Consider the following 15,733-nt stretch of genomic DNA (forward strand, 5'->3'; position numbering starts at 1 on the left):
AGACAAAATAAACCAAACACTCTATTATAGTCACACCCTTGCCGGGATTCGAACCCGGGACCTTTGGATTAGAAGTCCAACGCGCTATCCTCTGCGCTACAAGGGCTGCGTTGGTTATCTAGATTGAATGTAAGGGAATATAAGTTATTATTATACACAAGTGAAAGTTTTAAACAACAACAGACAAAATAACCCACACACTCTATTAGCGTCACATCCTTGCAGGGATTCGAACCCGGGACCTTTGGATTAAAAATCCAACGCGCTATCCTCTGCGCTACAAGGGCTGCGTTGGTTATCTAGATGGAATGTATGGGAATTTAAGTTATTGCTATACGTAAGTCCAGCTTTTACACATGAACAGACAAAATAAACCAAACACTCTATTATAGTCACACCCTTGCCGGGATTCCTATTATAGTCACACCCTTGCCGGGATTCCTATTATAGTCCCACCCTTGCCGGGATTCGAACCCGGGACCTTTGGATTAGAAGTCCAACGCGCTATCCTCTGCGCTACAAGGGCTGCGTTGGTTATCTAGATGGAATGTATGGGAATTTAAGTTATTGATATACGTAAGTCAAACTTTTACACATGAACAGACAAAATAAACCAAACACTCTATTATAGTCACACCCTTGCCGGGATTCGAACCCGGGACCTTTGGATTAGAAGTCCAACGCGCTATCCTCTGCGCTACAAGGGCTACGTTGGTTATCTAGATGGAATGTATGGGAATTTAAGTTATTGCTATACGTAAGTCAAAGTTTTACACAAGAACATACAAAATAAACCAAACACTCTATTTTAGTCACACCCTTGCCGGGGTTCGAACCCGGGACCTTTGGATTAGAAGTCCAACGCGCTATCCTCTGCGCTATAAGGGCTGCGTTGGTTATCTAGATGGAATGTATGGGAATTTAAGTTATTGCTATACGTAAGTCAAAGTTTTACACAAAAACAGACAAAATAAACCAAACACTATATTATAGTCATACCTTTGCCGGGATTCGAACCCGGGACCTTTGGATTAGAAGTCCAACGCGCTATCCTCTGCGCTACTAGGGCTTCATTGGTAATTAAGATGGAATGTATGGGAATTTAAGTTATTGCTATACGTAAGTCAAAGTTTTACACAAGAACAGACAAAATAAACCAAACACTCTATTATAGTCACACCCTTGCCGGGATTCGCAACCGGGACCTTAGGATTAGAAGTCCAACGCGCTACCCTCTGCGCTACAAGGGCTGCGTTGGTTATCTAGATGGAATGTATGGGAATTTAAGTTATTGCTGTACGTATGTCAAAGTTTTAAACAACAACAGACAAAATAAACCACACACTCTATTGGCGTTACATCCTTGCCGGAATCTCTGGATTTGAAGCCCAACGCGCTATCCTTTTCTCTAGAAGGACTGCGTTGGTTATCTAGATGGAATGTATGGGAATTTAAGTTATTGCTATACGTAAGTCAAAGTTTTACACAAGAACAGACAAAATAAACCAAACACTCTATTATAGTGACACCCTTGCCGGGATTCGAACCCGGGACCTTAGGATTAGAAGTCCAACGCGCTACCCTCTGCGCTACAAGGGCTGCGTTGGTTATCTAGATGGAATGTATGGGAATTTAAGTTATTGCTGTACGTATGTCAAAGTTTTAAACAACAACAGACAAAATAAACCACACACTCTATTGGCGTTACATCCTTGCCGGAATCTCTGGATTTGAAGCCCAACGCGCTATCCTTTTCTCTAGAAGGACTGCGTTGGTTATCTAGATGGAATGTATGGGAATTTAAGTTATTGCTATACGTAAGTCAAAGTTTTACACAAGAACAGACAAAATAAACCAAACACTCTATTATAGTGACACCCTTGCCGGGATTCGAACCCGGGACCTTTGGATTAGAAGTCCAACGCGCTATCCTCTGCGCTACAAGGGCTGCGTTGGTTATCTAGATTGAATGTAAGGGAATATAAATTATTCCTATACACAAGTGAAAGTTTTAAACAACAACAGACAAAATCACCCACACACTCTATTAGCGTCACACCATTGCCGGGATTCGAAACCGGGCCTTTGGATTAGAAGTCCAACGCGCTATCCTCTGCTCTACAAGGGCTGCGTTGGTTATCTAGATGGAATGTATGGGAATTTAAGTTATTGCTATACGTAAGTCAAAGTTTTACACAAGAACAGACAAAATAAACCAACCAGTCTATTATAGTCACACCCTTGCCGGGGTTCGAACCCGGACCTTTGGATTAGAAGTCCAACGCGCTATCCTCTGCGCTACAAGGGCTGCGTTGGTTATCTAGATGGAATGTATGGGAATTTAAGTTATTGCTATACGTAAGTCAAAGTTTTACACAAGAACAGACAAAATAAACCAAACACTCTATTATAGTCACACCCTTGCCGGGATTTGAACCCGGGACCTTTGGATTAGAAGTCCAACGCGCTATCCTCTGCGCTACAAGGGCTGCGTTGGCTATCTAGATGGAATATATAGGAATTTAAGTTATTGCTATACGTAAGTCAAACTTTTACAAATGAACAGACAAAATAAACCAAACACTCTATTATAGTCACAACCTTGCCGGGATTCGAACCCGGGACCTTTGGATTAGAAGTCCAACGCGCTATCCTCTGCGCTACAAGGGCTACTTTGGTTATCTAGATGGAATGTATGGGAATTTAAGTTATTGCTATACGTAAGTCAAAGTTTTACACAAGAACATACAAAATAAACCAAACATTCTATTTTAGTCACACCCTTGGCGGGATTCGAACCCGGGACCTTTGGATTAGAAGTCCAACGCGCTATCCTCTGCGCTACAAGGGCTGCGTTGGTTATCTAGATTGAATGTAAGGGAATATAAGTTATTCCTATACACAAGTGAAAGTTTTAAACAACAACAGACAAAATCACCCACACACTCTATTAGCGTCACACCATTGCCATGATTCGAAACCGGGCCTTTGGATTAGAAGTCCAACGCGCTATCCTCTGCTCTACAAGGGCTGCGTTGGTTATCTAGATGGAACGTATGGGAATTTAAGTTATTGCTATACGTAAGTCAAACTTTTACACATGAACAGACAAAATAAACCAAACACTCTATTATAGTCACACCCTTGCCGGGATTCGAACCCGGGACCTTTGAATTAGAAGTCCAGCGCGCTAGCCTCTGCGCTACAAGGGCTGCGTTGGTTATCTAGATGGAATATATGGGATATTAAGTTATTGCTATACGTAAGTCAAACTTTTACACATGAACAGACAAAATAAACCAAACACTCTATTATAGTCACACCCTTGCCGGGATTCGAACTCGGGACCTTTGGATTAGAAGTCCAACGTGCTATCCTCTGCGCTACAAGGGCTGCGTTGGTTATCTAGATTGAATGTAAGGGAATATAAGTTATTCCTATACACAAGTGAAAGTTTTAAACAACAACAGACAAAATAACCCACACACTCTATTAGCGTCACATCCTTGCAGGGATTCGAACCCGGGACCTTTGGATTAAAAATCCAACGCGCTATCCTCTGCGCTACAAGGGCTGCGTTGGTTATCTAGATTGAATGTAAGGGAATATAAGGTATTCCTATACACAAGTGAAAGTTTTAAACAACAACACACAAAATCACATACACACTCTATTAGCGTCACACCATTGCCGGGATTCGAAACCGGGACCTTTGGATTAGAAGTCCAACGCGCTATCCTCTGCGCTACAAGGGCTGCGTTGGTTATCTAGATGGAATGTATGGGAATTTAAGTTATTGCTATACGTAAGTCAAACTTTTACACATGAACAGACAAAATAAACCAAACACTCTATTATAGTCACACCCTTGCCGGGATTCGAACCCGGGACCTTTGGATTAGAAGTCCAACGCGCTATCCTCTGCGCTATAAGGGCTGCGTTGGTTATCTAGATGGAATGTATGGGAATTTAAGTTATTGCTATACGTAAGTCAAAGTTTTACACAAAAACAGACAAAATAAACCAAACACTATATTATAGTCATACCTTTGCCGGGATTCGAACCCGGGACCTTTGGATTAGAAGTCCAACGCGCTATCCTCTGCGCTACTAGGGCTTCATTGGTTATCTAGATGGAATGTATGGGAATTTAAGTTATTGCTGTACGTATGTCAAAGTTTTAAACAACAACAGACAAAATAAACCACACACTCTATTGGCGTTACATCCTTGCCGGAATCTCTGGATTTGAAGCCCAACGCGCTATCCTTTTCTCTAGAAGGACTGCGTTGGTTATCTAGATGGAATGTATGGGAATTTAAGTTATTGCTATACGTAAGTCAAAGTTTTACACAAGAACAGACAAAATAAACCAAACACTCTATTATAGTGACACCCTTGCCGGGATTCGAACCCGGGACCTTAGGATTAGAAGTCCAACGCGCTACCCTCTGCGCTACAAGGGCTGCGTTGGTTATCTAGATGGAATGTATGGGAATTTAAGTTATTGCTGTACGTATGTCAAAGTTTTAAACAACAACAGACAAAATAAACCACACACTCTATTGGCGTTACATCCTTGCCGGAATCTCTGGATTTGAAGCCCAACGCGCTGTCCTTTTCTCTAGAAGGACTGCGTTGGTTATCTAGATGGAATGTATGGGAATTTAAGTTATTGCTATACGTAAGTCAAAGTTTTACACAAGAACAGACAAAATAAACCAAACACTCTATTATAGTGACACCCTTGCCGGGATTCGAACCCGGGACCTTTGGATTAGAAGTCCAACGCGCTATCCTCTGCGCTACAAGGGCTGCGTTGGTTATCTAGATTGAAAGTAAGGGAATATAAGTTATTCCTATACACAAGTGAAAGTTTTAAACAACAACAGACAAAATCACCCACAAACTCTATTAGCGTCACACCATTGCCGGGATTCGAAACCGTTCTTTGGATTAGAAGTCCAACGCGCTATCCTCTGCTCTACAAGGGCTGCGTTGGTTATCTAGATGGAATGTATGGGAATTTAAGTTATTGCTATACGTAAGTCAAACTTTTACACATGAACAGACAAAATAAACCAAACACTCTATTATAGTCACACCCTTGCCGGGATTCGAACCCGGGACCTTTGAATTAGAAGTCCAGCGCGCTAGCCTCTGCGCTACAAGGGCTGCGTTGGTTATCTAGATGGAATATATGGGAATTTAAGTTATTGCTATACGTAAGTCAAACTTTTACACATGAACAGACAAAATAAACCAAACACTCTATTATAGTCACACCCTTGCCGGGATTCGAACCCGGGACCTTTGGATTAGAAGTCCAACGCGCTATCCTCTGCGCTACAAGGGCTGCGTTGGTTATCTAGATTGAATGTAAGGGAATATAAGTTATTCCTATACACAAGTGAAAGTTTTAAACAACAACAGACAAAATAACCCACACACTCTATTAGCGTCACATCCTTGCAGGGATTCGAACCCGGGACCTTTGGATTAAAAATCCAACGCGCTATCCTCTGCGCTACAAGGGCTGCGTTGGTTATCTAGATTGAATGTAAGGGAATATAAGTTATTCCTATACACAAGTGAAAGTTTTAAACAACAACACACAAAATCACCCACACACTCTATTAGCGTCACACCATTGCCGGGATTTGAAACCGGGCCTTTGGATTAGAAGTCCAACGCGCTATCCTCTGCGCTACAAGGGCTGCGTTGGTTATCTAGATGGAATGTATGGGAATTTAAGTTATTGCTATACGTAAGTCAAACTTTTACACATGAACAGACAAAATAAACCAAACACTCTATTATAGTCACACCCTTGCCGGGATTCCTATTATAGTCACACCCTTGCCGGGATTCCTATTATAGTCCCACCCTTGCCGGGATTCGAACCCGGGACCTTTGGATTAGAAGTCCAACGCGCTATCCTCTGCGCTACAAGGGCTGCGTTGGTTATCTAGATGGAATGTATGGGAATTTAAGTTATTGATATACGTAAGTCAAACTTTTACACATGAACAGACAAAATAAACCAAACACTCTATTATAGTCACACCCTTGCCGGGATTCGAACCCGGGACCTTTGGATTAGAAATCCAACGCGCTATCCTCTGCGCTACAAGGGCTACGTTGGTTATCTAGATGGAATGTATGGGAATTTAAGTTATTGCTATACGTAAGTCAAAGTTTTACACAAGAACATACAAAATAAACCAAACACTCTATTTTAGTTACACCCTTGCCGGGGTTCGAACCCGGGACCTTTGGATTAGAAGTCAAACGCGCTATCCTCTGCGCTATAAGGGCTGCGTTGGATATCTAGATGGAATGTATGGGAATTTAAGTTATTGCTATACGTAAGTCAAAGTTTTACACAAGAACAGACAAAATAAACCAAACACTCTATTATAGTCACACCCTTGCCGGGATTCGAAACCGGGACCTTAGGATTAGAAGTCCAACGCGCTACCCTCTGCGCTACAAGGGCTGCGTTGGTTATCTAGATGGAATGTATGGGAATTTAAGTTATTGCTATACGTAAGTCAAAGTTTTACACAAGAACATACAAAATAAACCAAACACTCTATTTTAGTCACACCCTTGCCGGGGTTCGAACACGGGACCTTTGGATTAGAAGTCCAACGCGCTATCCTCTGCGCTATAAGGGCTGCGTTGGTTATCTAGATGGAATGTATGGGAATTTAAGTTATTGCTATACGTAAGTCAAAGTTTTACACAAAAACAGACAAAATAAACCAAACACTATATTATAGTCATACCTTTGCCGGGATTCGAACCCGGGACCTTTGGATTAGAAATCCAACGCGCTATCCTCTGCGCTACTAGGGCTTCATTGGTAATTAAGATGGAATGTATGGGAATTTAAGTTATTGCTATACGTAAGTCAAAGTTTTACACAAGAACAGACAAAATAAACCAAACACTCTATTATAGTCACACCCTTGCCGGGATTCGAAACCGGGACCTTAGGATTAGAAGTCCAACGCGCTACCCTCTGCGCTACAAGGGCTGCGTTGGTTATCTAGATGGAATGTATGGGGATTTAAGTTATTGCTGTACGTATGTCAAAGTTTTAAACAACAACAGACAAAATAAACCACACACTCTATTGGCGTTACATCCTTGCCGGAATCTCTGGATTTGAAGCCCAACGCGCTATCCTTTTCTCTAGAAGGACTGCGTTGGTTATCTAGATGGAATGTATGGGAATTTAAGTTATTGCTATACGTAAGTCAAAGTTTTACACAAGAACAGACAAAATAAACCAAACACTCTATTATAGTGACACCCTTGCCGGGATTCGAACCCGGGACCTTAGGATTAGAAGTCCAACGCGCTACCCTCTGCGCTACAAGGGCTGCGTTGGTTATCTAGATGGAATGTATGGGAATTTAAGTTATTGCTGTACGTATGTCAAAGTTTTAAACAACAACAGACAAAATAAACCACACACTCTATTGGCGTTACATCCTTGCCGGAATCTCTGGATTTGAAGCCCAACGCGCTATCCTTTTCTCTAGAAGGACTGCGTTGGTTATCTAGATGGAATGTATGGGAATTTAAGTTATTGCTATACGTAAGTCAAAGTTTTACACAAGAACAGACAAAATAAACCAAACACTCTATTATAGTGACACCCTTGCCGGGATTCGAACCCGGGACCTTTGGATTAGAAGTCCAACGCGCTATCCTCTGCGCTACAAGGGCTGCGTTGGTTATCTAGATTGAATGTAAGGGAATATAAGTTATTCCTATACACAAGTGAAAGTTTTAAACAACAACAGACAAAATCACCCACACACTCTATTAGCGTCACACCATTGCCGGGATTCGAAACCGGGCCTTTGGATTAGAAGTCCAACGCGCTATCCTCTGCTCTACAAGGGCTGCGTTGGTTATCTAGATGGAATGTATGGGAATTTAAGTTATTGCTATACGTAAGTCAAACTTTTACACATGAACAGACAAAATAAACCAAACACTCTATTATAGTCACACCCTTGCCGGGATTCGAACCCGGGACCTTTGAATTAGAAGTCCAGCGCGCTAGCCTCTGCGCTACAAGGGCTGCGTTGGTTATCTAGATGGAATATATGGGAATTTAAGTTATTGCTATACGTAAGTCAAACTTTTTCACATGAACAGACAAAATAAACCAAACACTCTATTATAGTCACACCCTTGCCGGGATTCGAACCCGGGACCTTTGGATTAGAAGTCCAACGCGCTATCCTCTGCGCTACAAGGGCTGCGTTGGTTATCTAGATTGCATGTAAGGGAATATAAGTTATTCCTATACACAAGTGAAAGTTTTAAACAACAACACACAAAATCACCCACACACTCTATTAGCGTCACACCATTGCCGGGATTCGAAACCGGGCCTTTGGATTAGAAGTCCAACGCGCTATCCTCTGCGCTACAAGGGCTGCGTTGGTTATCTAGATGGAATGTATGGGAATTTAAGTTATTGCTATACGTAAGTCAAACTTTTACACATGAACAGACAAAATAAACCAAACACTCTATTATAGTCACACCCTTGCCGGGATTCCTATTATAGTCACACCCTTGCCGGGATTCGAACCCGGGACCTTTGGATTAGAAGTCCAACGCGCTATCCTCTGCGCTACAAGGGCTGCGTTGGTTATCTAGATGGAATGTATGGGAATTTAAGTTATTGATATACGTAAGTCAAACTTTTACACATGAACAGACAAAATAAACCAAACACTCTATTATAGTCACACCCTTGCCGGTATTCGAACCCGGGACCTTTGGATTAGAAATCACACGCGCTATCCTCTGCGCTACAAGGGCTACGTTGGTTATCTAGATGGAATATATGGGAATTTAAGTTATTGCTATACGTAAGTCAAAGTTTTACACAAGAACATACAAAATAAACCAAACACCCTATTTTAGTCACACCCTTGCCGGGGTTCGAACCCGGGACCTTTGGATTAGAAGTCCAACGCGCTATCCTCTGCGCTATAAGGGCTGCGTTGGATATCTAGATGGAATGTATGGGAATTTAAGTTATTGCTATACGTAAGTCAAAGTTTTACACAAGAACAGACAAAATAAACCAAACACACTATTATAGTGACACCCTTAACGGGATTCGAACCCGGGACCTTTGGATTAGAAGTCCAACGCGCTATCCTCTGCACTACAAGGGCTGCGTTGGTTATCTAGATGGAATGTATGGGAATTTAAGTTATTGCTATACGTAAGTCAAAGTTTTACACAAGAACAGACAAAATAAACCAAACACTCTATTATAATCACACCCTTGCCGGGATTCGAACCCGGGACCTTTGGATTAGAAGTCCAACGCGCTATCCTCTGCGCTACAAGGGCTGCGTTGGTTATCTAGATGGAATGTATGGGAATTTAAGTTATTGCTGTACGTATGTCAAAGTTTTAAACAACAACAGACAAAATAAACCACACACTCTATTGGCGTTACATCCTTGCCGGAATCTCTGGATTTGAAGCCCAACGCGCTATCCTTTTCTCTAGAAGGACTGCGTTGGTTATCTAGATGGAATGTATGGGAATTTAAGTTATTGCTATACGTAAGTCAAAGTTTTACACAAGAACAGACAAAATAAACCAACCAGTCTATTATAGTCACACCCTTGCCGGGGTTTGAAGCCGGACCTTTGGATTAGAAGTCCAACGCGCTATCCTCTGCGCTACAAGGGCTGCGTTGGTTATCTAGATGGAATGTATGGGAATTTAAGTTATTGCTATACGTAAGTCAAAGTTTTACACAAGAACAGACAAGATAAACCAAACACTCTATTATAGTCACACCCTTGCCGGGATTTGCACCCCGGACCTTTGGATTAGAAGTCCAACGCGCTATCCTCTGCGCTACAAGGGCTTCATTGGTTATTAAGATGGAATGTATGGGAATTTAAGTTATTGCTATACGTAAGTCAAAGTTTTACACAAGAACAGACAAAATAAACCAACCAGTCTATTATAGTCACACCCGTGCCGGGGTTCGAACCCGGGACCTTTGGATTAGAAGTCCAACGCGCTATCCTCTGCGCTACAAGGGCTTCATTGGTTATGAAGATGGAATGTATGTGAATTTAAGTTATTGCTATACGTAAGTCAAAGTTTTACACAAGAACAGACAAAATAAACCAAACACTCTATTATAGTCACACACTTGCCTTGATTCGAACCCGGGACCTTTGGATTAGAAGTCCAACGCGCTATCCTCTGCTCTACAAGGGCTGCGTTGGTTATCTTGATGGAATGTATGGGAATTTAAGTTATTGCTATACGTAAGTCAGAGTTTTACACAAAAACAGACAAAATAAACCAAACACTCTATTATAGTCTTACCCTTGCCAGGATTTGAATCCGGGGCCTTTGGATAAGAAGTCCAACGCGCTATCCTCTGCGCTACAAGGGCTTCATTGGTTATTAAGATGGAATGTATGGGAATTTAAGTTATTGCTATACGTAAGTCAAAGTTTTACACAAGAACAGACAAAATAAACCAAACACTCTATTATAGTCACACACTTGCCGGGATTCGAACCCGGGACCTTTGGATTAAAAGTCCAACGCGCTATCCTCTGCGCTACAAGGGCTTCATTGGTTATTAAGATGGAATGTATGGGAATTTAATTTATTGCTATACGTAAGTCAAAGTTTTACACAAGAACAGACAAAATAAACCAACCAGTCTATTATAGTCACACCCGTGCCGGGGTTCGAACCCGGGACCTTTGGATTAGAAGTCCAACGCGCTATCCTCTGCGCTACAAGGGCTTCATTGGTTATGAAGATGGAATGTATGTGAATTTAAGTTATTGCTATACGTAAGTCAAAGTTTTACACAAGAACAGACAAAATAAACCAAACACTCTATTATAGTCACACACTTGCCGGGATTCGAACCCGGGACCTTTGGATTAGAGGTCCAACGCGCTATCCTCTGCGCTACAACGGCTGCGTTGGTTATCTAGATGGAATGTATGGGAATTTAAGTTATTGCTATACGTAAGTCAAAGTTTTACACAAGAACAGACAAAATAAACCAAACACTCTATTATAGTGACACCCTTGCCGGGATTCGAACCCGGGACCTTTGGATTAGAAGTCCAACGCGCTATCCTCTGCGCTACAAGGGCTGCGTTGGTTATCTTGATGGAATGTATGGGAATTTAAGTTATTGCTATACGTAAGTCAGAGTTTTACACAAAAACAGACAAAATAAACCAAACACTCTATTATAGTCTTACCCTTGCCGGGATTTGAATCCGGGGCCTTTGGATAAGAAGTCCAACGCGCTATCCTCTGCGCTACAAGGGCTTCATTGGTTATTAAGATGGAATGTATGGGAATTTAAGTTATTGCTATACGTAAGTCAAAGTTTTACACAAGAACAGACAAAATAAACCAAACACTCTATTATAGTCACACCCTTGCCGGGATTCGAAACCGGGACCTTAGGATTAGAAGTCCAACGCGCTACCCTCTGCGCTACAAGGGCTGCGTTGGTTATCTAGATGGAATGTATGGGAATTTAAGTTATTGCTATACGTAAGTCAAAGTTTTACACAAGAACAGACAAAATAAACCAAACACTCTATTATAGTGACACCCTTAACGGGATTCGAACCCGGGACCTTTGGATTAGAAGTCCAACGCGCTATCCTCTGCACTACAAGGGCTGCGTTGGTTATCTAGATGGAATGTATGGGAATTTAAGTTATTGCTATACGTAAGTCAAAGTTTTACACAAGAACAGACAAAATAAACCAAACACTCTATTATAATCACACCCTTGCCGGGATTCGAACCCGGGACCTTTGGATTAGAAGTCCAACGCGCTATCCTCTGCGCTACAAGGGCTGCGTTGGTTATCTAGATGGAATGTATGGGAATTTAAGTTATTGCTGTACGTATGTCAAAGTTTTAAACAACAACAGACAAAATAAACCACACACTCTATTGGCGTTACATCCTTGCCGGAATCTCTGGATTTGAAGCCCAACGCGCTATCCTTTTCTCTAGAAGGACTGCGTTGGTTATCTAGATGGAATGTATGGGAATTTAAGTTATTGCTATACGTAAGTCAAAGTTTTACACAAGAACAGACAAAATAAACCAACCAGTCTATTATAGTCACACCCTTGCCGGGGTTTGAAGCCGGACCTTTGGATTAGAAGTCCAACGCGCTATCCTCTGCGCTACAAGGGCTGCGTTGGTTATCTAGATGGAATGTATGGGAATTTAAGTTATTGCTATACGTAAGTCAAAGTTTTACACAAGAACAGACAAGATAAACCAAACACTCTATTATAGTCACACCTTTGCCGGGATTTGAACCCGGGACCTTTGGATTAGAAGTCCAACGCGCTATCCTCTGCGCTACAAGGGCTTCATTGGTTATTAAGATGGAATGTATGGGAATATAAGTTATTGCTATACGTAAGTCAAAGTTTTACACAAGAACAGACAAAATAAACCAACCAGTCTATTATAGTCACACCCGTGCCGGGGTTCGAAACCGGGACCTTTGGATTAGAAGTCCAACGCGCTATCCTCTGCGCTACAAGGGCTTCATTGGTTATGAAGATGGAATGTATGTGAATTTAAGTTATTGCTATACGTAAGTCAGAGTTTTACACAAAAACAGACAAAATAAACCAAACACTCTATTATAGTCTTACCCTTGCCAGGATTTGAATCCGGGGCCTTTGGATAAGAAGTCCAACGCGCTATCCTCTGCGCTACAAGGGCTTCATTGGTTATTAAGATGGAATGTATGGGAATTTAAGTTATTGCTATACGTAAGTCAAAGTTTTACACAAGAACAGACAAAATAAACCAAACACTCTATTATAGTCACACACTTGCCGGGATTCGAACCCGGGACCTTTGGATTAAAAGTCCAACGCGCTATCCTCTGCGCTACAAGGGCTTCATTTGTTATTAAGATAGAATGTATGGGAATTTAAGTTATTGCTATACGTAAGTCAAAGTTTTACACAAGAACAGACAAAATAAACCAACCAGTCTATTATAGTCACACCCGTGCCGGGGTTCGAACCCGGGACCTTTGGATTAGAAGTCCAACGCGCTATCCTCTGCGCTACAAGGGCTTCATTGGTTATGAAGATGGAATGTATGTGAATTTAAGTTATTGCTATACGTAAGTCAAAGTTTTACACAAGAACAGACAAAATAAACCAAACACTCTATTATAGTCACACACTTGCCGGGGTTCGAACCCGGGACCTTTGGATTAGAAGTCCAACGCGCTATCCTCTGCGCTACAAGGGCTTCATTGGTTATGAAGATGGAATGTATGTGAATTTAAGTTATTGCTATACGTAAGTCAAAGTTTTACACAAGAACAGACAAAATAAACCAAACACTCTATTATAGTCACACACTTGCCGGGATTCGAACCCGGGACCTTTGGATTAGAAGTCCAACGCGCTATCCTCTGCGCTACAACGGCTGCGTTGGTTATCTAGATGGAATGTATGGGAATTTAAGTTATTGCTATACGTAAGTCAAAGTTTTACACAAGAACAGACAAAATAAACCAAACACTCTAGTATAGTGACACCCTTGCCGGGATTCGAACCCGGGACCTTTGGATTAGAAGTCCAACGCGCTATCCTCTGCGCTACAAGGGCTGCGTTGGTTATCTAGATGGAATGTATGGGAATTTAAGTTATTGCTATACGTATGTCAAAGTTTTAAACAACAAGAGAAAAATAAACCACACACTCTATTGGCGTTACATCCTTGCCGGCATCTCTGGATTAGAAGTCCAACGCGCTATCCTCTTCTGTAGAAGGGCTGCAGGGCTTATCTAGATGGAATGTAAGGGAATATAAGTTATTGCTATACACAAGTGAAAGTTTTAAACAACAACAGACAAAATAAACCAACCAGTCTATTATAGTCACACCCCTGCCGGGGTTCGAACCCGGGACCTTTGGATTAGAAGTCCAACGCGCTATCCTCTGCTCTACAAGGGCTGCGTTGGTTATCTAGATGGAATGTATGGGAATTTAAGTTATTGCTGTACGTATGTCAAAGTTTTAAACAACAACAGACAAAATAAACCACACACTCTATTGGCGTTACATCCTTACCGGAATCTCTGGATTTGAAGCCCAACGCGCTATCCTTTTCTCTAGAAGGACTGCGTTGGTTATCTAGATGGAATGTATGGGAATTTAAGTTATTGCTATACGTAAGTCAAAGTTTTACACAAGAACAGACAAAATAAACCGAACACTCTATTATAGTGACACCCTTGCCGGGATTCGAACCCGGGACCTTTGGATTAGAAGTCCAACGCGCTATCCTCTGCGCTACAAGGGCTGCGTTGGTTATCTAGATTGAATGTAAGGGAATATAAGTTATTCCTATACACAAGTGAAAGTTTTAAACAACAACAGACAAAATCACCCCCACACTCTATTAGCGTCACACCATTGCCGGGATTCGAAACCGGTCCTTTGGATTAGAAGTCCAACGCGCTATCCTCTGCTCTACAAGGGCTGCGTTGGTTATCTAGATGGAATGTATGGGAATTTAAGTTATTGCTATACGTAAGTCAAACTTTTACACATGAACAGACAAAATAAACCAAACACTCTATTATAGTCACACCCTTGCCGGGATTCGAACCCGGGACCTTTGGATTAGAAGTCCAACGCGCTATCCTCTGCGCTACAAGGGCTGCGTTGGTTATCTAGATTGAATGTAAGGGAATATAAGTTATTCCTATACACAAGTGAAAGTTTTAAACAACAACAGACAAAATAACCCACACACTCTATTAGCGTCACATCCTTGCAGGGATTCGAACCCGGGACCTTTGGATTAAAAATCCAACGCGCTATCCTCTGCGCTACAAGGGCTGCGTTGGTTATCTAGATTGAATGTAAGGGAATATAATTTTTCCTATACACAAGTGAAAGTTTTAAACAACAACACACAAAATCACCCACACACTCTATTAGCGTCACACCATTGCCGGGATTCGAAACCGGGCCTTTGGATTAGAAGTCCAACGCGCTATCCTCTGCGCTACAAGGGCTGCGTTGGTTATCTAGATGGAATGTATGGGAATTTAAGTTATTGCTATACGTAAGTCAAGCTTTTACACATGAACAGACAAAATAAACCAAACACTCTATTATAGTCACACCCGTGCCGGGATTAGAACCCGGGACCTTTGGATTAGAAGTCCAACGCGCTATCCTCTGCGCTACAAGGGCTGCGTTGGTTATCTAGATGGAATGTATGGGAATTTAAGTTATTGATATACGTAAGTCAAACTTTTACACATGAACAGACAAAATAAACCAAACACTCTATTATAGTCACACCCTTGCCGGGATTCGAACCCGGGACCTTTGGATTAGAAGTCCAACGCGCTATCCTCTGCGCTACAAGGGCTACGTTGGTTATCTAGATGGAATGTATGGGAATTTAAGTTATTGCTATACGTAAGTCAAAGTTTTACACAAGAACATACAAAATAAACCAAACACTCTATTTTTGTCACACCCTTGCCGGGGTTCGAACCCGGGACCTTTGGATTAGAAGTCCAACGCGCTATCCTCTGCGCTATAAGGGCTGCGTTGGTTATCTAGATGGAATGTATGGGAATTTAAGTTATTGCTATACGTAAGTCAAA

The 15,733-nt window shown here is 41.7% G+C and overlaps 66 non-coding genes across 66 annotated transcripts; all 66 read right to left on the bottom strand.

Annotated features, from left to right (window-relative positions):
• Positions 1-33: 33 nt before the first annotated feature.
• Trnar-ucu (transfer RNA arginine (anticodon UCU)) lies at positions 34-106 on the bottom strand. Its single transcript has one exon. It is a non-coding gene; the product is annotated as a tRNA-Arg (tRNA).
• Positions 107-453: 347 nt separating this feature from the next.
• Positions 454-526, bottom strand: Trnar-ucu (transfer RNA arginine (anticodon UCU)). Its single transcript has one exon. It is a non-coding gene; the product is annotated as a tRNA-Arg (tRNA).
• A 108-nt stretch (positions 527-634) lies between these two features.
• Positions 635-707, bottom strand: Trnar-ucu (transfer RNA arginine (anticodon UCU)). The gene has a single exon. It is a non-coding gene; the product is annotated as a tRNA-Arg (tRNA).
• Positions 708-815: 108 nt separating this feature from the next.
• On the bottom strand, positions 816-888 carry Trnar-ucu (transfer RNA arginine (anticodon UCU)). Its single transcript has one exon. It is a non-coding gene; the product is annotated as a tRNA-Arg (tRNA).
• Positions 889-996: 108 nt separating this feature from the next.
• Trnar-ucu (transfer RNA arginine (anticodon UCU)) lies at positions 997-1,069 on the bottom strand. Its single transcript has one exon. It is a non-coding gene; the product is annotated as a tRNA-Arg (tRNA).
• A 108-nt stretch (positions 1,070-1,177) lies between these two features.
• Positions 1,178-1,250, bottom strand: Trnar-ucu (transfer RNA arginine (anticodon UCU)). The gene has a single exon. It is a non-coding gene; the product is annotated as a tRNA-Arg (tRNA).
• Positions 1,251-1,526: 276 nt separating this feature from the next.
• On the bottom strand, positions 1,527-1,599 carry Trnar-ucu (transfer RNA arginine (anticodon UCU)). Its single transcript has one exon. It is a non-coding gene; the product is annotated as a tRNA-Arg (tRNA).
• Positions 1,600-1,875: 276 nt separating this feature from the next.
• On the bottom strand, positions 1,876-1,948 carry Trnar-ucu (transfer RNA arginine (anticodon UCU)). The gene has a single exon. It is a non-coding gene; the product is annotated as a tRNA-Arg (tRNA).
• Positions 1,949-2,056: 108 nt separating this feature from the next.
• Trnar-ucu (transfer RNA arginine (anticodon UCU)) lies at positions 2,057-2,128 on the bottom strand. The gene has a single exon. It is a non-coding gene; the product is annotated as a tRNA-Arg (tRNA).
• A 108-nt stretch (positions 2,129-2,236) lies between these two features.
• On the bottom strand, positions 2,237-2,308 carry Trnar-ucu (transfer RNA arginine (anticodon UCU)). The gene has a single exon. It is a non-coding gene; the product is annotated as a tRNA-Arg (tRNA).
• A 108-nt stretch (positions 2,309-2,416) lies between these two features.
• Positions 2,417-2,489, bottom strand: Trnar-ucu (transfer RNA arginine (anticodon UCU)). Its single transcript has one exon. It is a non-coding gene; the product is annotated as a tRNA-Arg (tRNA).
• Positions 2,490-2,595: 106 nt separating this feature from the next.
• Trnar-ucu (transfer RNA arginine (anticodon UCU)) lies at positions 2,596-2,670 on the bottom strand. The gene has a single exon. It is a non-coding gene; the product is annotated as a tRNA-Arg (tRNA).
• A 108-nt stretch (positions 2,671-2,778) lies between these two features.
• On the bottom strand, positions 2,779-2,851 carry Trnar-ucu (transfer RNA arginine (anticodon UCU)). Its single transcript has one exon. It is a non-coding gene; the product is annotated as a tRNA-Arg (tRNA).
• A 288-nt stretch (positions 2,852-3,139) lies between these two features.
• Trnar-ucu (transfer RNA arginine (anticodon UCU)) lies at positions 3,140-3,212 on the bottom strand. The gene has a single exon. It is a non-coding gene; the product is annotated as a tRNA-Arg (tRNA).
• A 108-nt stretch (positions 3,213-3,320) lies between these two features.
• Positions 3,321-3,393, bottom strand: Trnar-ucu (transfer RNA arginine (anticodon UCU)). Its single transcript has one exon. It is a non-coding gene; the product is annotated as a tRNA-Arg (tRNA).
• A 289-nt stretch (positions 3,394-3,682) lies between these two features.
• Trnar-ucu (transfer RNA arginine (anticodon UCU)) lies at positions 3,683-3,755 on the bottom strand. The gene has a single exon. It is a non-coding gene; the product is annotated as a tRNA-Arg (tRNA).
• A 108-nt stretch (positions 3,756-3,863) lies between these two features.
• On the bottom strand, positions 3,864-3,936 carry Trnar-ucu (transfer RNA arginine (anticodon UCU)). Its single transcript has one exon. It is a non-coding gene; the product is annotated as a tRNA-Arg (tRNA).
• Positions 3,937-4,044: 108 nt separating this feature from the next.
• On the bottom strand, positions 4,045-4,117 carry Trnar-ucu (transfer RNA arginine (anticodon UCU)). The gene has a single exon. It is a non-coding gene; the product is annotated as a tRNA-Arg (tRNA).
• Positions 4,118-4,393: 276 nt separating this feature from the next.
• On the bottom strand, positions 4,394-4,466 carry Trnar-ucu (transfer RNA arginine (anticodon UCU)). Its single transcript has one exon. It is a non-coding gene; the product is annotated as a tRNA-Arg (tRNA).
• Positions 4,467-4,742: 276 nt separating this feature from the next.
• On the bottom strand, positions 4,743-4,815 carry Trnar-ucu (transfer RNA arginine (anticodon UCU)). Its single transcript has one exon. It is a non-coding gene; the product is annotated as a tRNA-Arg (tRNA).
• Positions 4,816-5,102: 287 nt separating this feature from the next.
• On the bottom strand, positions 5,103-5,175 carry Trnar-ucu (transfer RNA arginine (anticodon UCU)). The gene has a single exon. It is a non-coding gene; the product is annotated as a tRNA-Arg (tRNA).
• Positions 5,176-5,283: 108 nt separating this feature from the next.
• Trnar-ucu (transfer RNA arginine (anticodon UCU)) lies at positions 5,284-5,356 on the bottom strand. The gene has a single exon. It is a non-coding gene; the product is annotated as a tRNA-Arg (tRNA).
• Positions 5,357-5,645: 289 nt separating this feature from the next.
• Trnar-ucu (transfer RNA arginine (anticodon UCU)) lies at positions 5,646-5,717 on the bottom strand. Its single transcript has one exon. It is a non-coding gene; the product is annotated as a tRNA-Arg (tRNA).
• Positions 5,718-5,883: 166 nt separating this feature from the next.
• On the bottom strand, positions 5,884-5,956 carry Trnar-ucu (transfer RNA arginine (anticodon UCU)). Its single transcript has one exon. It is a non-coding gene; the product is annotated as a tRNA-Arg (tRNA).
• Positions 5,957-6,064: 108 nt separating this feature from the next.
• Positions 6,065-6,137, bottom strand: Trnar-ucu (transfer RNA arginine (anticodon UCU)). The gene has a single exon. It is a non-coding gene; the product is annotated as a tRNA-Arg (tRNA).
• A 108-nt stretch (positions 6,138-6,245) lies between these two features.
• On the bottom strand, positions 6,246-6,318 carry Trnar-ucu (transfer RNA arginine (anticodon UCU)). Its single transcript has one exon. It is a non-coding gene; the product is annotated as a tRNA-Arg (tRNA).
• Positions 6,319-6,426: 108 nt separating this feature from the next.
• Positions 6,427-6,499, bottom strand: Trnar-ucu (transfer RNA arginine (anticodon UCU)). The gene has a single exon. It is a non-coding gene; the product is annotated as a tRNA-Arg (tRNA).
• A 108-nt stretch (positions 6,500-6,607) lies between these two features.
• On the bottom strand, positions 6,608-6,680 carry Trnar-ucu (transfer RNA arginine (anticodon UCU)). Its single transcript has one exon. It is a non-coding gene; the product is annotated as a tRNA-Arg (tRNA).
• A 108-nt stretch (positions 6,681-6,788) lies between these two features.
• On the bottom strand, positions 6,789-6,861 carry Trnar-ucu (transfer RNA arginine (anticodon UCU)). Its single transcript has one exon. It is a non-coding gene; the product is annotated as a tRNA-Arg (tRNA).
• A 108-nt stretch (positions 6,862-6,969) lies between these two features.
• Trnar-ucu (transfer RNA arginine (anticodon UCU)) lies at positions 6,970-7,042 on the bottom strand. The gene has a single exon. It is a non-coding gene; the product is annotated as a tRNA-Arg (tRNA).
• A 276-nt stretch (positions 7,043-7,318) lies between these two features.
• Trnar-ucu (transfer RNA arginine (anticodon UCU)) lies at positions 7,319-7,391 on the bottom strand. The gene has a single exon. It is a non-coding gene; the product is annotated as a tRNA-Arg (tRNA).
• A 276-nt stretch (positions 7,392-7,667) lies between these two features.
• On the bottom strand, positions 7,668-7,740 carry Trnar-ucu (transfer RNA arginine (anticodon UCU)). Its single transcript has one exon. It is a non-coding gene; the product is annotated as a tRNA-Arg (tRNA).
• A 108-nt stretch (positions 7,741-7,848) lies between these two features.
• Trnar-ucu (transfer RNA arginine (anticodon UCU)) lies at positions 7,849-7,920 on the bottom strand. The gene has a single exon. It is a non-coding gene; the product is annotated as a tRNA-Arg (tRNA).
• Positions 7,921-8,028: 108 nt separating this feature from the next.
• Trnar-ucu (transfer RNA arginine (anticodon UCU)) lies at positions 8,029-8,101 on the bottom strand. Its single transcript has one exon. It is a non-coding gene; the product is annotated as a tRNA-Arg (tRNA).
• A 108-nt stretch (positions 8,102-8,209) lies between these two features.
• Positions 8,210-8,282, bottom strand: Trnar-ucu (transfer RNA arginine (anticodon UCU)). Its single transcript has one exon. It is a non-coding gene; the product is annotated as a tRNA-Arg (tRNA).
• A 108-nt stretch (positions 8,283-8,390) lies between these two features.
• On the bottom strand, positions 8,391-8,462 carry Trnar-ucu (transfer RNA arginine (anticodon UCU)). The gene has a single exon. It is a non-coding gene; the product is annotated as a tRNA-Arg (tRNA).
• Positions 8,463-8,599: 137 nt separating this feature from the next.
• Positions 8,600-8,672, bottom strand: Trnar-ucu (transfer RNA arginine (anticodon UCU)). The gene has a single exon. It is a non-coding gene; the product is annotated as a tRNA-Arg (tRNA).
• Positions 8,673-8,961: 289 nt separating this feature from the next.
• On the bottom strand, positions 8,962-9,034 carry Trnar-ucu (transfer RNA arginine (anticodon UCU)). Its single transcript has one exon. It is a non-coding gene; the product is annotated as a tRNA-Arg (tRNA).
• A 108-nt stretch (positions 9,035-9,142) lies between these two features.
• Positions 9,143-9,215, bottom strand: Trnar-ucu (transfer RNA arginine (anticodon UCU)). Its single transcript has one exon. It is a non-coding gene; the product is annotated as a tRNA-Arg (tRNA).
• Positions 9,216-9,323: 108 nt separating this feature from the next.
• Positions 9,324-9,396, bottom strand: Trnar-ucu (transfer RNA arginine (anticodon UCU)). The gene has a single exon. It is a non-coding gene; the product is annotated as a tRNA-Arg (tRNA).
• Positions 9,397-9,672: 276 nt separating this feature from the next.
• Trnar-ucu (transfer RNA arginine (anticodon UCU)) lies at positions 9,673-9,744 on the bottom strand. The gene has a single exon. It is a non-coding gene; the product is annotated as a tRNA-Arg (tRNA).
• A 108-nt stretch (positions 9,745-9,852) lies between these two features.
• On the bottom strand, positions 9,853-9,925 carry Trnar-ucu (transfer RNA arginine (anticodon UCU)). Its single transcript has one exon. It is a non-coding gene; the product is annotated as a tRNA-Arg (tRNA).
• Positions 9,926-10,033: 108 nt separating this feature from the next.
• Trnar-ucu (transfer RNA arginine (anticodon UCU)) lies at positions 10,034-10,106 on the bottom strand. Its single transcript has one exon. It is a non-coding gene; the product is annotated as a tRNA-Arg (tRNA).
• A 289-nt stretch (positions 10,107-10,395) lies between these two features.
• Positions 10,396-10,468, bottom strand: Trnar-ucu (transfer RNA arginine (anticodon UCU)). Its single transcript has one exon. It is a non-coding gene; the product is annotated as a tRNA-Arg (tRNA).
• A 289-nt stretch (positions 10,469-10,757) lies between these two features.
• Trnar-ucu (transfer RNA arginine (anticodon UCU)) lies at positions 10,758-10,830 on the bottom strand. Its single transcript has one exon. It is a non-coding gene; the product is annotated as a tRNA-Arg (tRNA).
• A 108-nt stretch (positions 10,831-10,938) lies between these two features.
• Trnar-ucu (transfer RNA arginine (anticodon UCU)) lies at positions 10,939-11,016 on the bottom strand. Its single transcript has one exon. It is a non-coding gene; the product is annotated as a tRNA-Arg (tRNA).
• Positions 11,017-11,119: 103 nt separating this feature from the next.
• Trnar-ucu (transfer RNA arginine (anticodon UCU)) lies at positions 11,120-11,192 on the bottom strand. The gene has a single exon. It is a non-coding gene; the product is annotated as a tRNA-Arg (tRNA).
• Positions 11,193-11,300: 108 nt separating this feature from the next.
• Positions 11,301-11,373, bottom strand: Trnar-ucu (transfer RNA arginine (anticodon UCU)). The gene has a single exon. It is a non-coding gene; the product is annotated as a tRNA-Arg (tRNA).
• A 108-nt stretch (positions 11,374-11,481) lies between these two features.
• Positions 11,482-11,554, bottom strand: Trnar-ucu (transfer RNA arginine (anticodon UCU)). Its single transcript has one exon. It is a non-coding gene; the product is annotated as a tRNA-Arg (tRNA).
• A 108-nt stretch (positions 11,555-11,662) lies between these two features.
• On the bottom strand, positions 11,663-11,735 carry Trnar-ucu (transfer RNA arginine (anticodon UCU)). Its single transcript has one exon. It is a non-coding gene; the product is annotated as a tRNA-Arg (tRNA).
• Positions 11,736-11,843: 108 nt separating this feature from the next.
• Positions 11,844-11,916, bottom strand: Trnar-ucu (transfer RNA arginine (anticodon UCU)). Its single transcript has one exon. It is a non-coding gene; the product is annotated as a tRNA-Arg (tRNA).
• Positions 11,917-12,192: 276 nt separating this feature from the next.
• On the bottom strand, positions 12,193-12,264 carry Trnar-ucu (transfer RNA arginine (anticodon UCU)). Its single transcript has one exon. It is a non-coding gene; the product is annotated as a tRNA-Arg (tRNA).
• A 108-nt stretch (positions 12,265-12,372) lies between these two features.
• Positions 12,373-12,445, bottom strand: Trnar-ucu (transfer RNA arginine (anticodon UCU)). Its single transcript has one exon. It is a non-coding gene; the product is annotated as a tRNA-Arg (tRNA).
• A 108-nt stretch (positions 12,446-12,553) lies between these two features.
• Trnar-ucu (transfer RNA arginine (anticodon UCU)) lies at positions 12,554-12,626 on the bottom strand. Its single transcript has one exon. It is a non-coding gene; the product is annotated as a tRNA-Arg (tRNA).
• Positions 12,627-12,734: 108 nt separating this feature from the next.
• Positions 12,735-12,807, bottom strand: Trnar-ucu (transfer RNA arginine (anticodon UCU)). Its single transcript has one exon. It is a non-coding gene; the product is annotated as a tRNA-Arg (tRNA).
• A 289-nt stretch (positions 12,808-13,096) lies between these two features.
• On the bottom strand, positions 13,097-13,169 carry Trnar-ucu (transfer RNA arginine (anticodon UCU)). Its single transcript has one exon. It is a non-coding gene; the product is annotated as a tRNA-Arg (tRNA).
• Positions 13,170-13,277: 108 nt separating this feature from the next.
• On the bottom strand, positions 13,278-13,350 carry Trnar-ucu (transfer RNA arginine (anticodon UCU)). The gene has a single exon. It is a non-coding gene; the product is annotated as a tRNA-Arg (tRNA).
• Positions 13,351-13,458: 108 nt separating this feature from the next.
• Trnar-ucu (transfer RNA arginine (anticodon UCU)) lies at positions 13,459-13,536 on the bottom strand. Its single transcript has one exon. It is a non-coding gene; the product is annotated as a tRNA-Arg (tRNA).
• A 103-nt stretch (positions 13,537-13,639) lies between these two features.
• Trnar-ucu (transfer RNA arginine (anticodon UCU)) lies at positions 13,640-13,712 on the bottom strand. The gene has a single exon. It is a non-coding gene; the product is annotated as a tRNA-Arg (tRNA).
• A 275-nt stretch (positions 13,713-13,987) lies between these two features.
• Positions 13,988-14,060, bottom strand: Trnar-ucu (transfer RNA arginine (anticodon UCU)). The gene has a single exon. It is a non-coding gene; the product is annotated as a tRNA-Arg (tRNA).
• A 276-nt stretch (positions 14,061-14,336) lies between these two features.
• On the bottom strand, positions 14,337-14,409 carry Trnar-ucu (transfer RNA arginine (anticodon UCU)). Its single transcript has one exon. It is a non-coding gene; the product is annotated as a tRNA-Arg (tRNA).
• A 288-nt stretch (positions 14,410-14,697) lies between these two features.
• Positions 14,698-14,770, bottom strand: Trnar-ucu (transfer RNA arginine (anticodon UCU)). Its single transcript has one exon. It is a non-coding gene; the product is annotated as a tRNA-Arg (tRNA).
• A 288-nt stretch (positions 14,771-15,058) lies between these two features.
• Positions 15,059-15,130, bottom strand: Trnar-ucu (transfer RNA arginine (anticodon UCU)). The gene has a single exon. It is a non-coding gene; the product is annotated as a tRNA-Arg (tRNA).
• A 108-nt stretch (positions 15,131-15,238) lies between these two features.
• Positions 15,239-15,311, bottom strand: Trnar-ucu (transfer RNA arginine (anticodon UCU)). The gene has a single exon. It is a non-coding gene; the product is annotated as a tRNA-Arg (tRNA).
• Positions 15,312-15,419: 108 nt separating this feature from the next.
• On the bottom strand, positions 15,420-15,492 carry Trnar-ucu (transfer RNA arginine (anticodon UCU)). Its single transcript has one exon. It is a non-coding gene; the product is annotated as a tRNA-Arg (tRNA).
• Positions 15,493-15,600: 108 nt separating this feature from the next.
• Trnar-ucu (transfer RNA arginine (anticodon UCU)) lies at positions 15,601-15,673 on the bottom strand. Its single transcript has one exon. It is a non-coding gene; the product is annotated as a tRNA-Arg (tRNA).
• Positions 15,674-15,733: the final 60 nt, after the last annotated feature.

The sequence above is a fragment of the Argiope bruennichi genome, chromosome 5 (genome assembly GCF_947563725.1).
Source record: "Argiope bruennichi chromosome 5, qqArgBrue1.1, whole genome shotgun sequence".
NCBI lineage: Eukaryota > Metazoa > Arthropoda > Arachnida > Araneae > Araneidae > Argiope > Argiope bruennichi.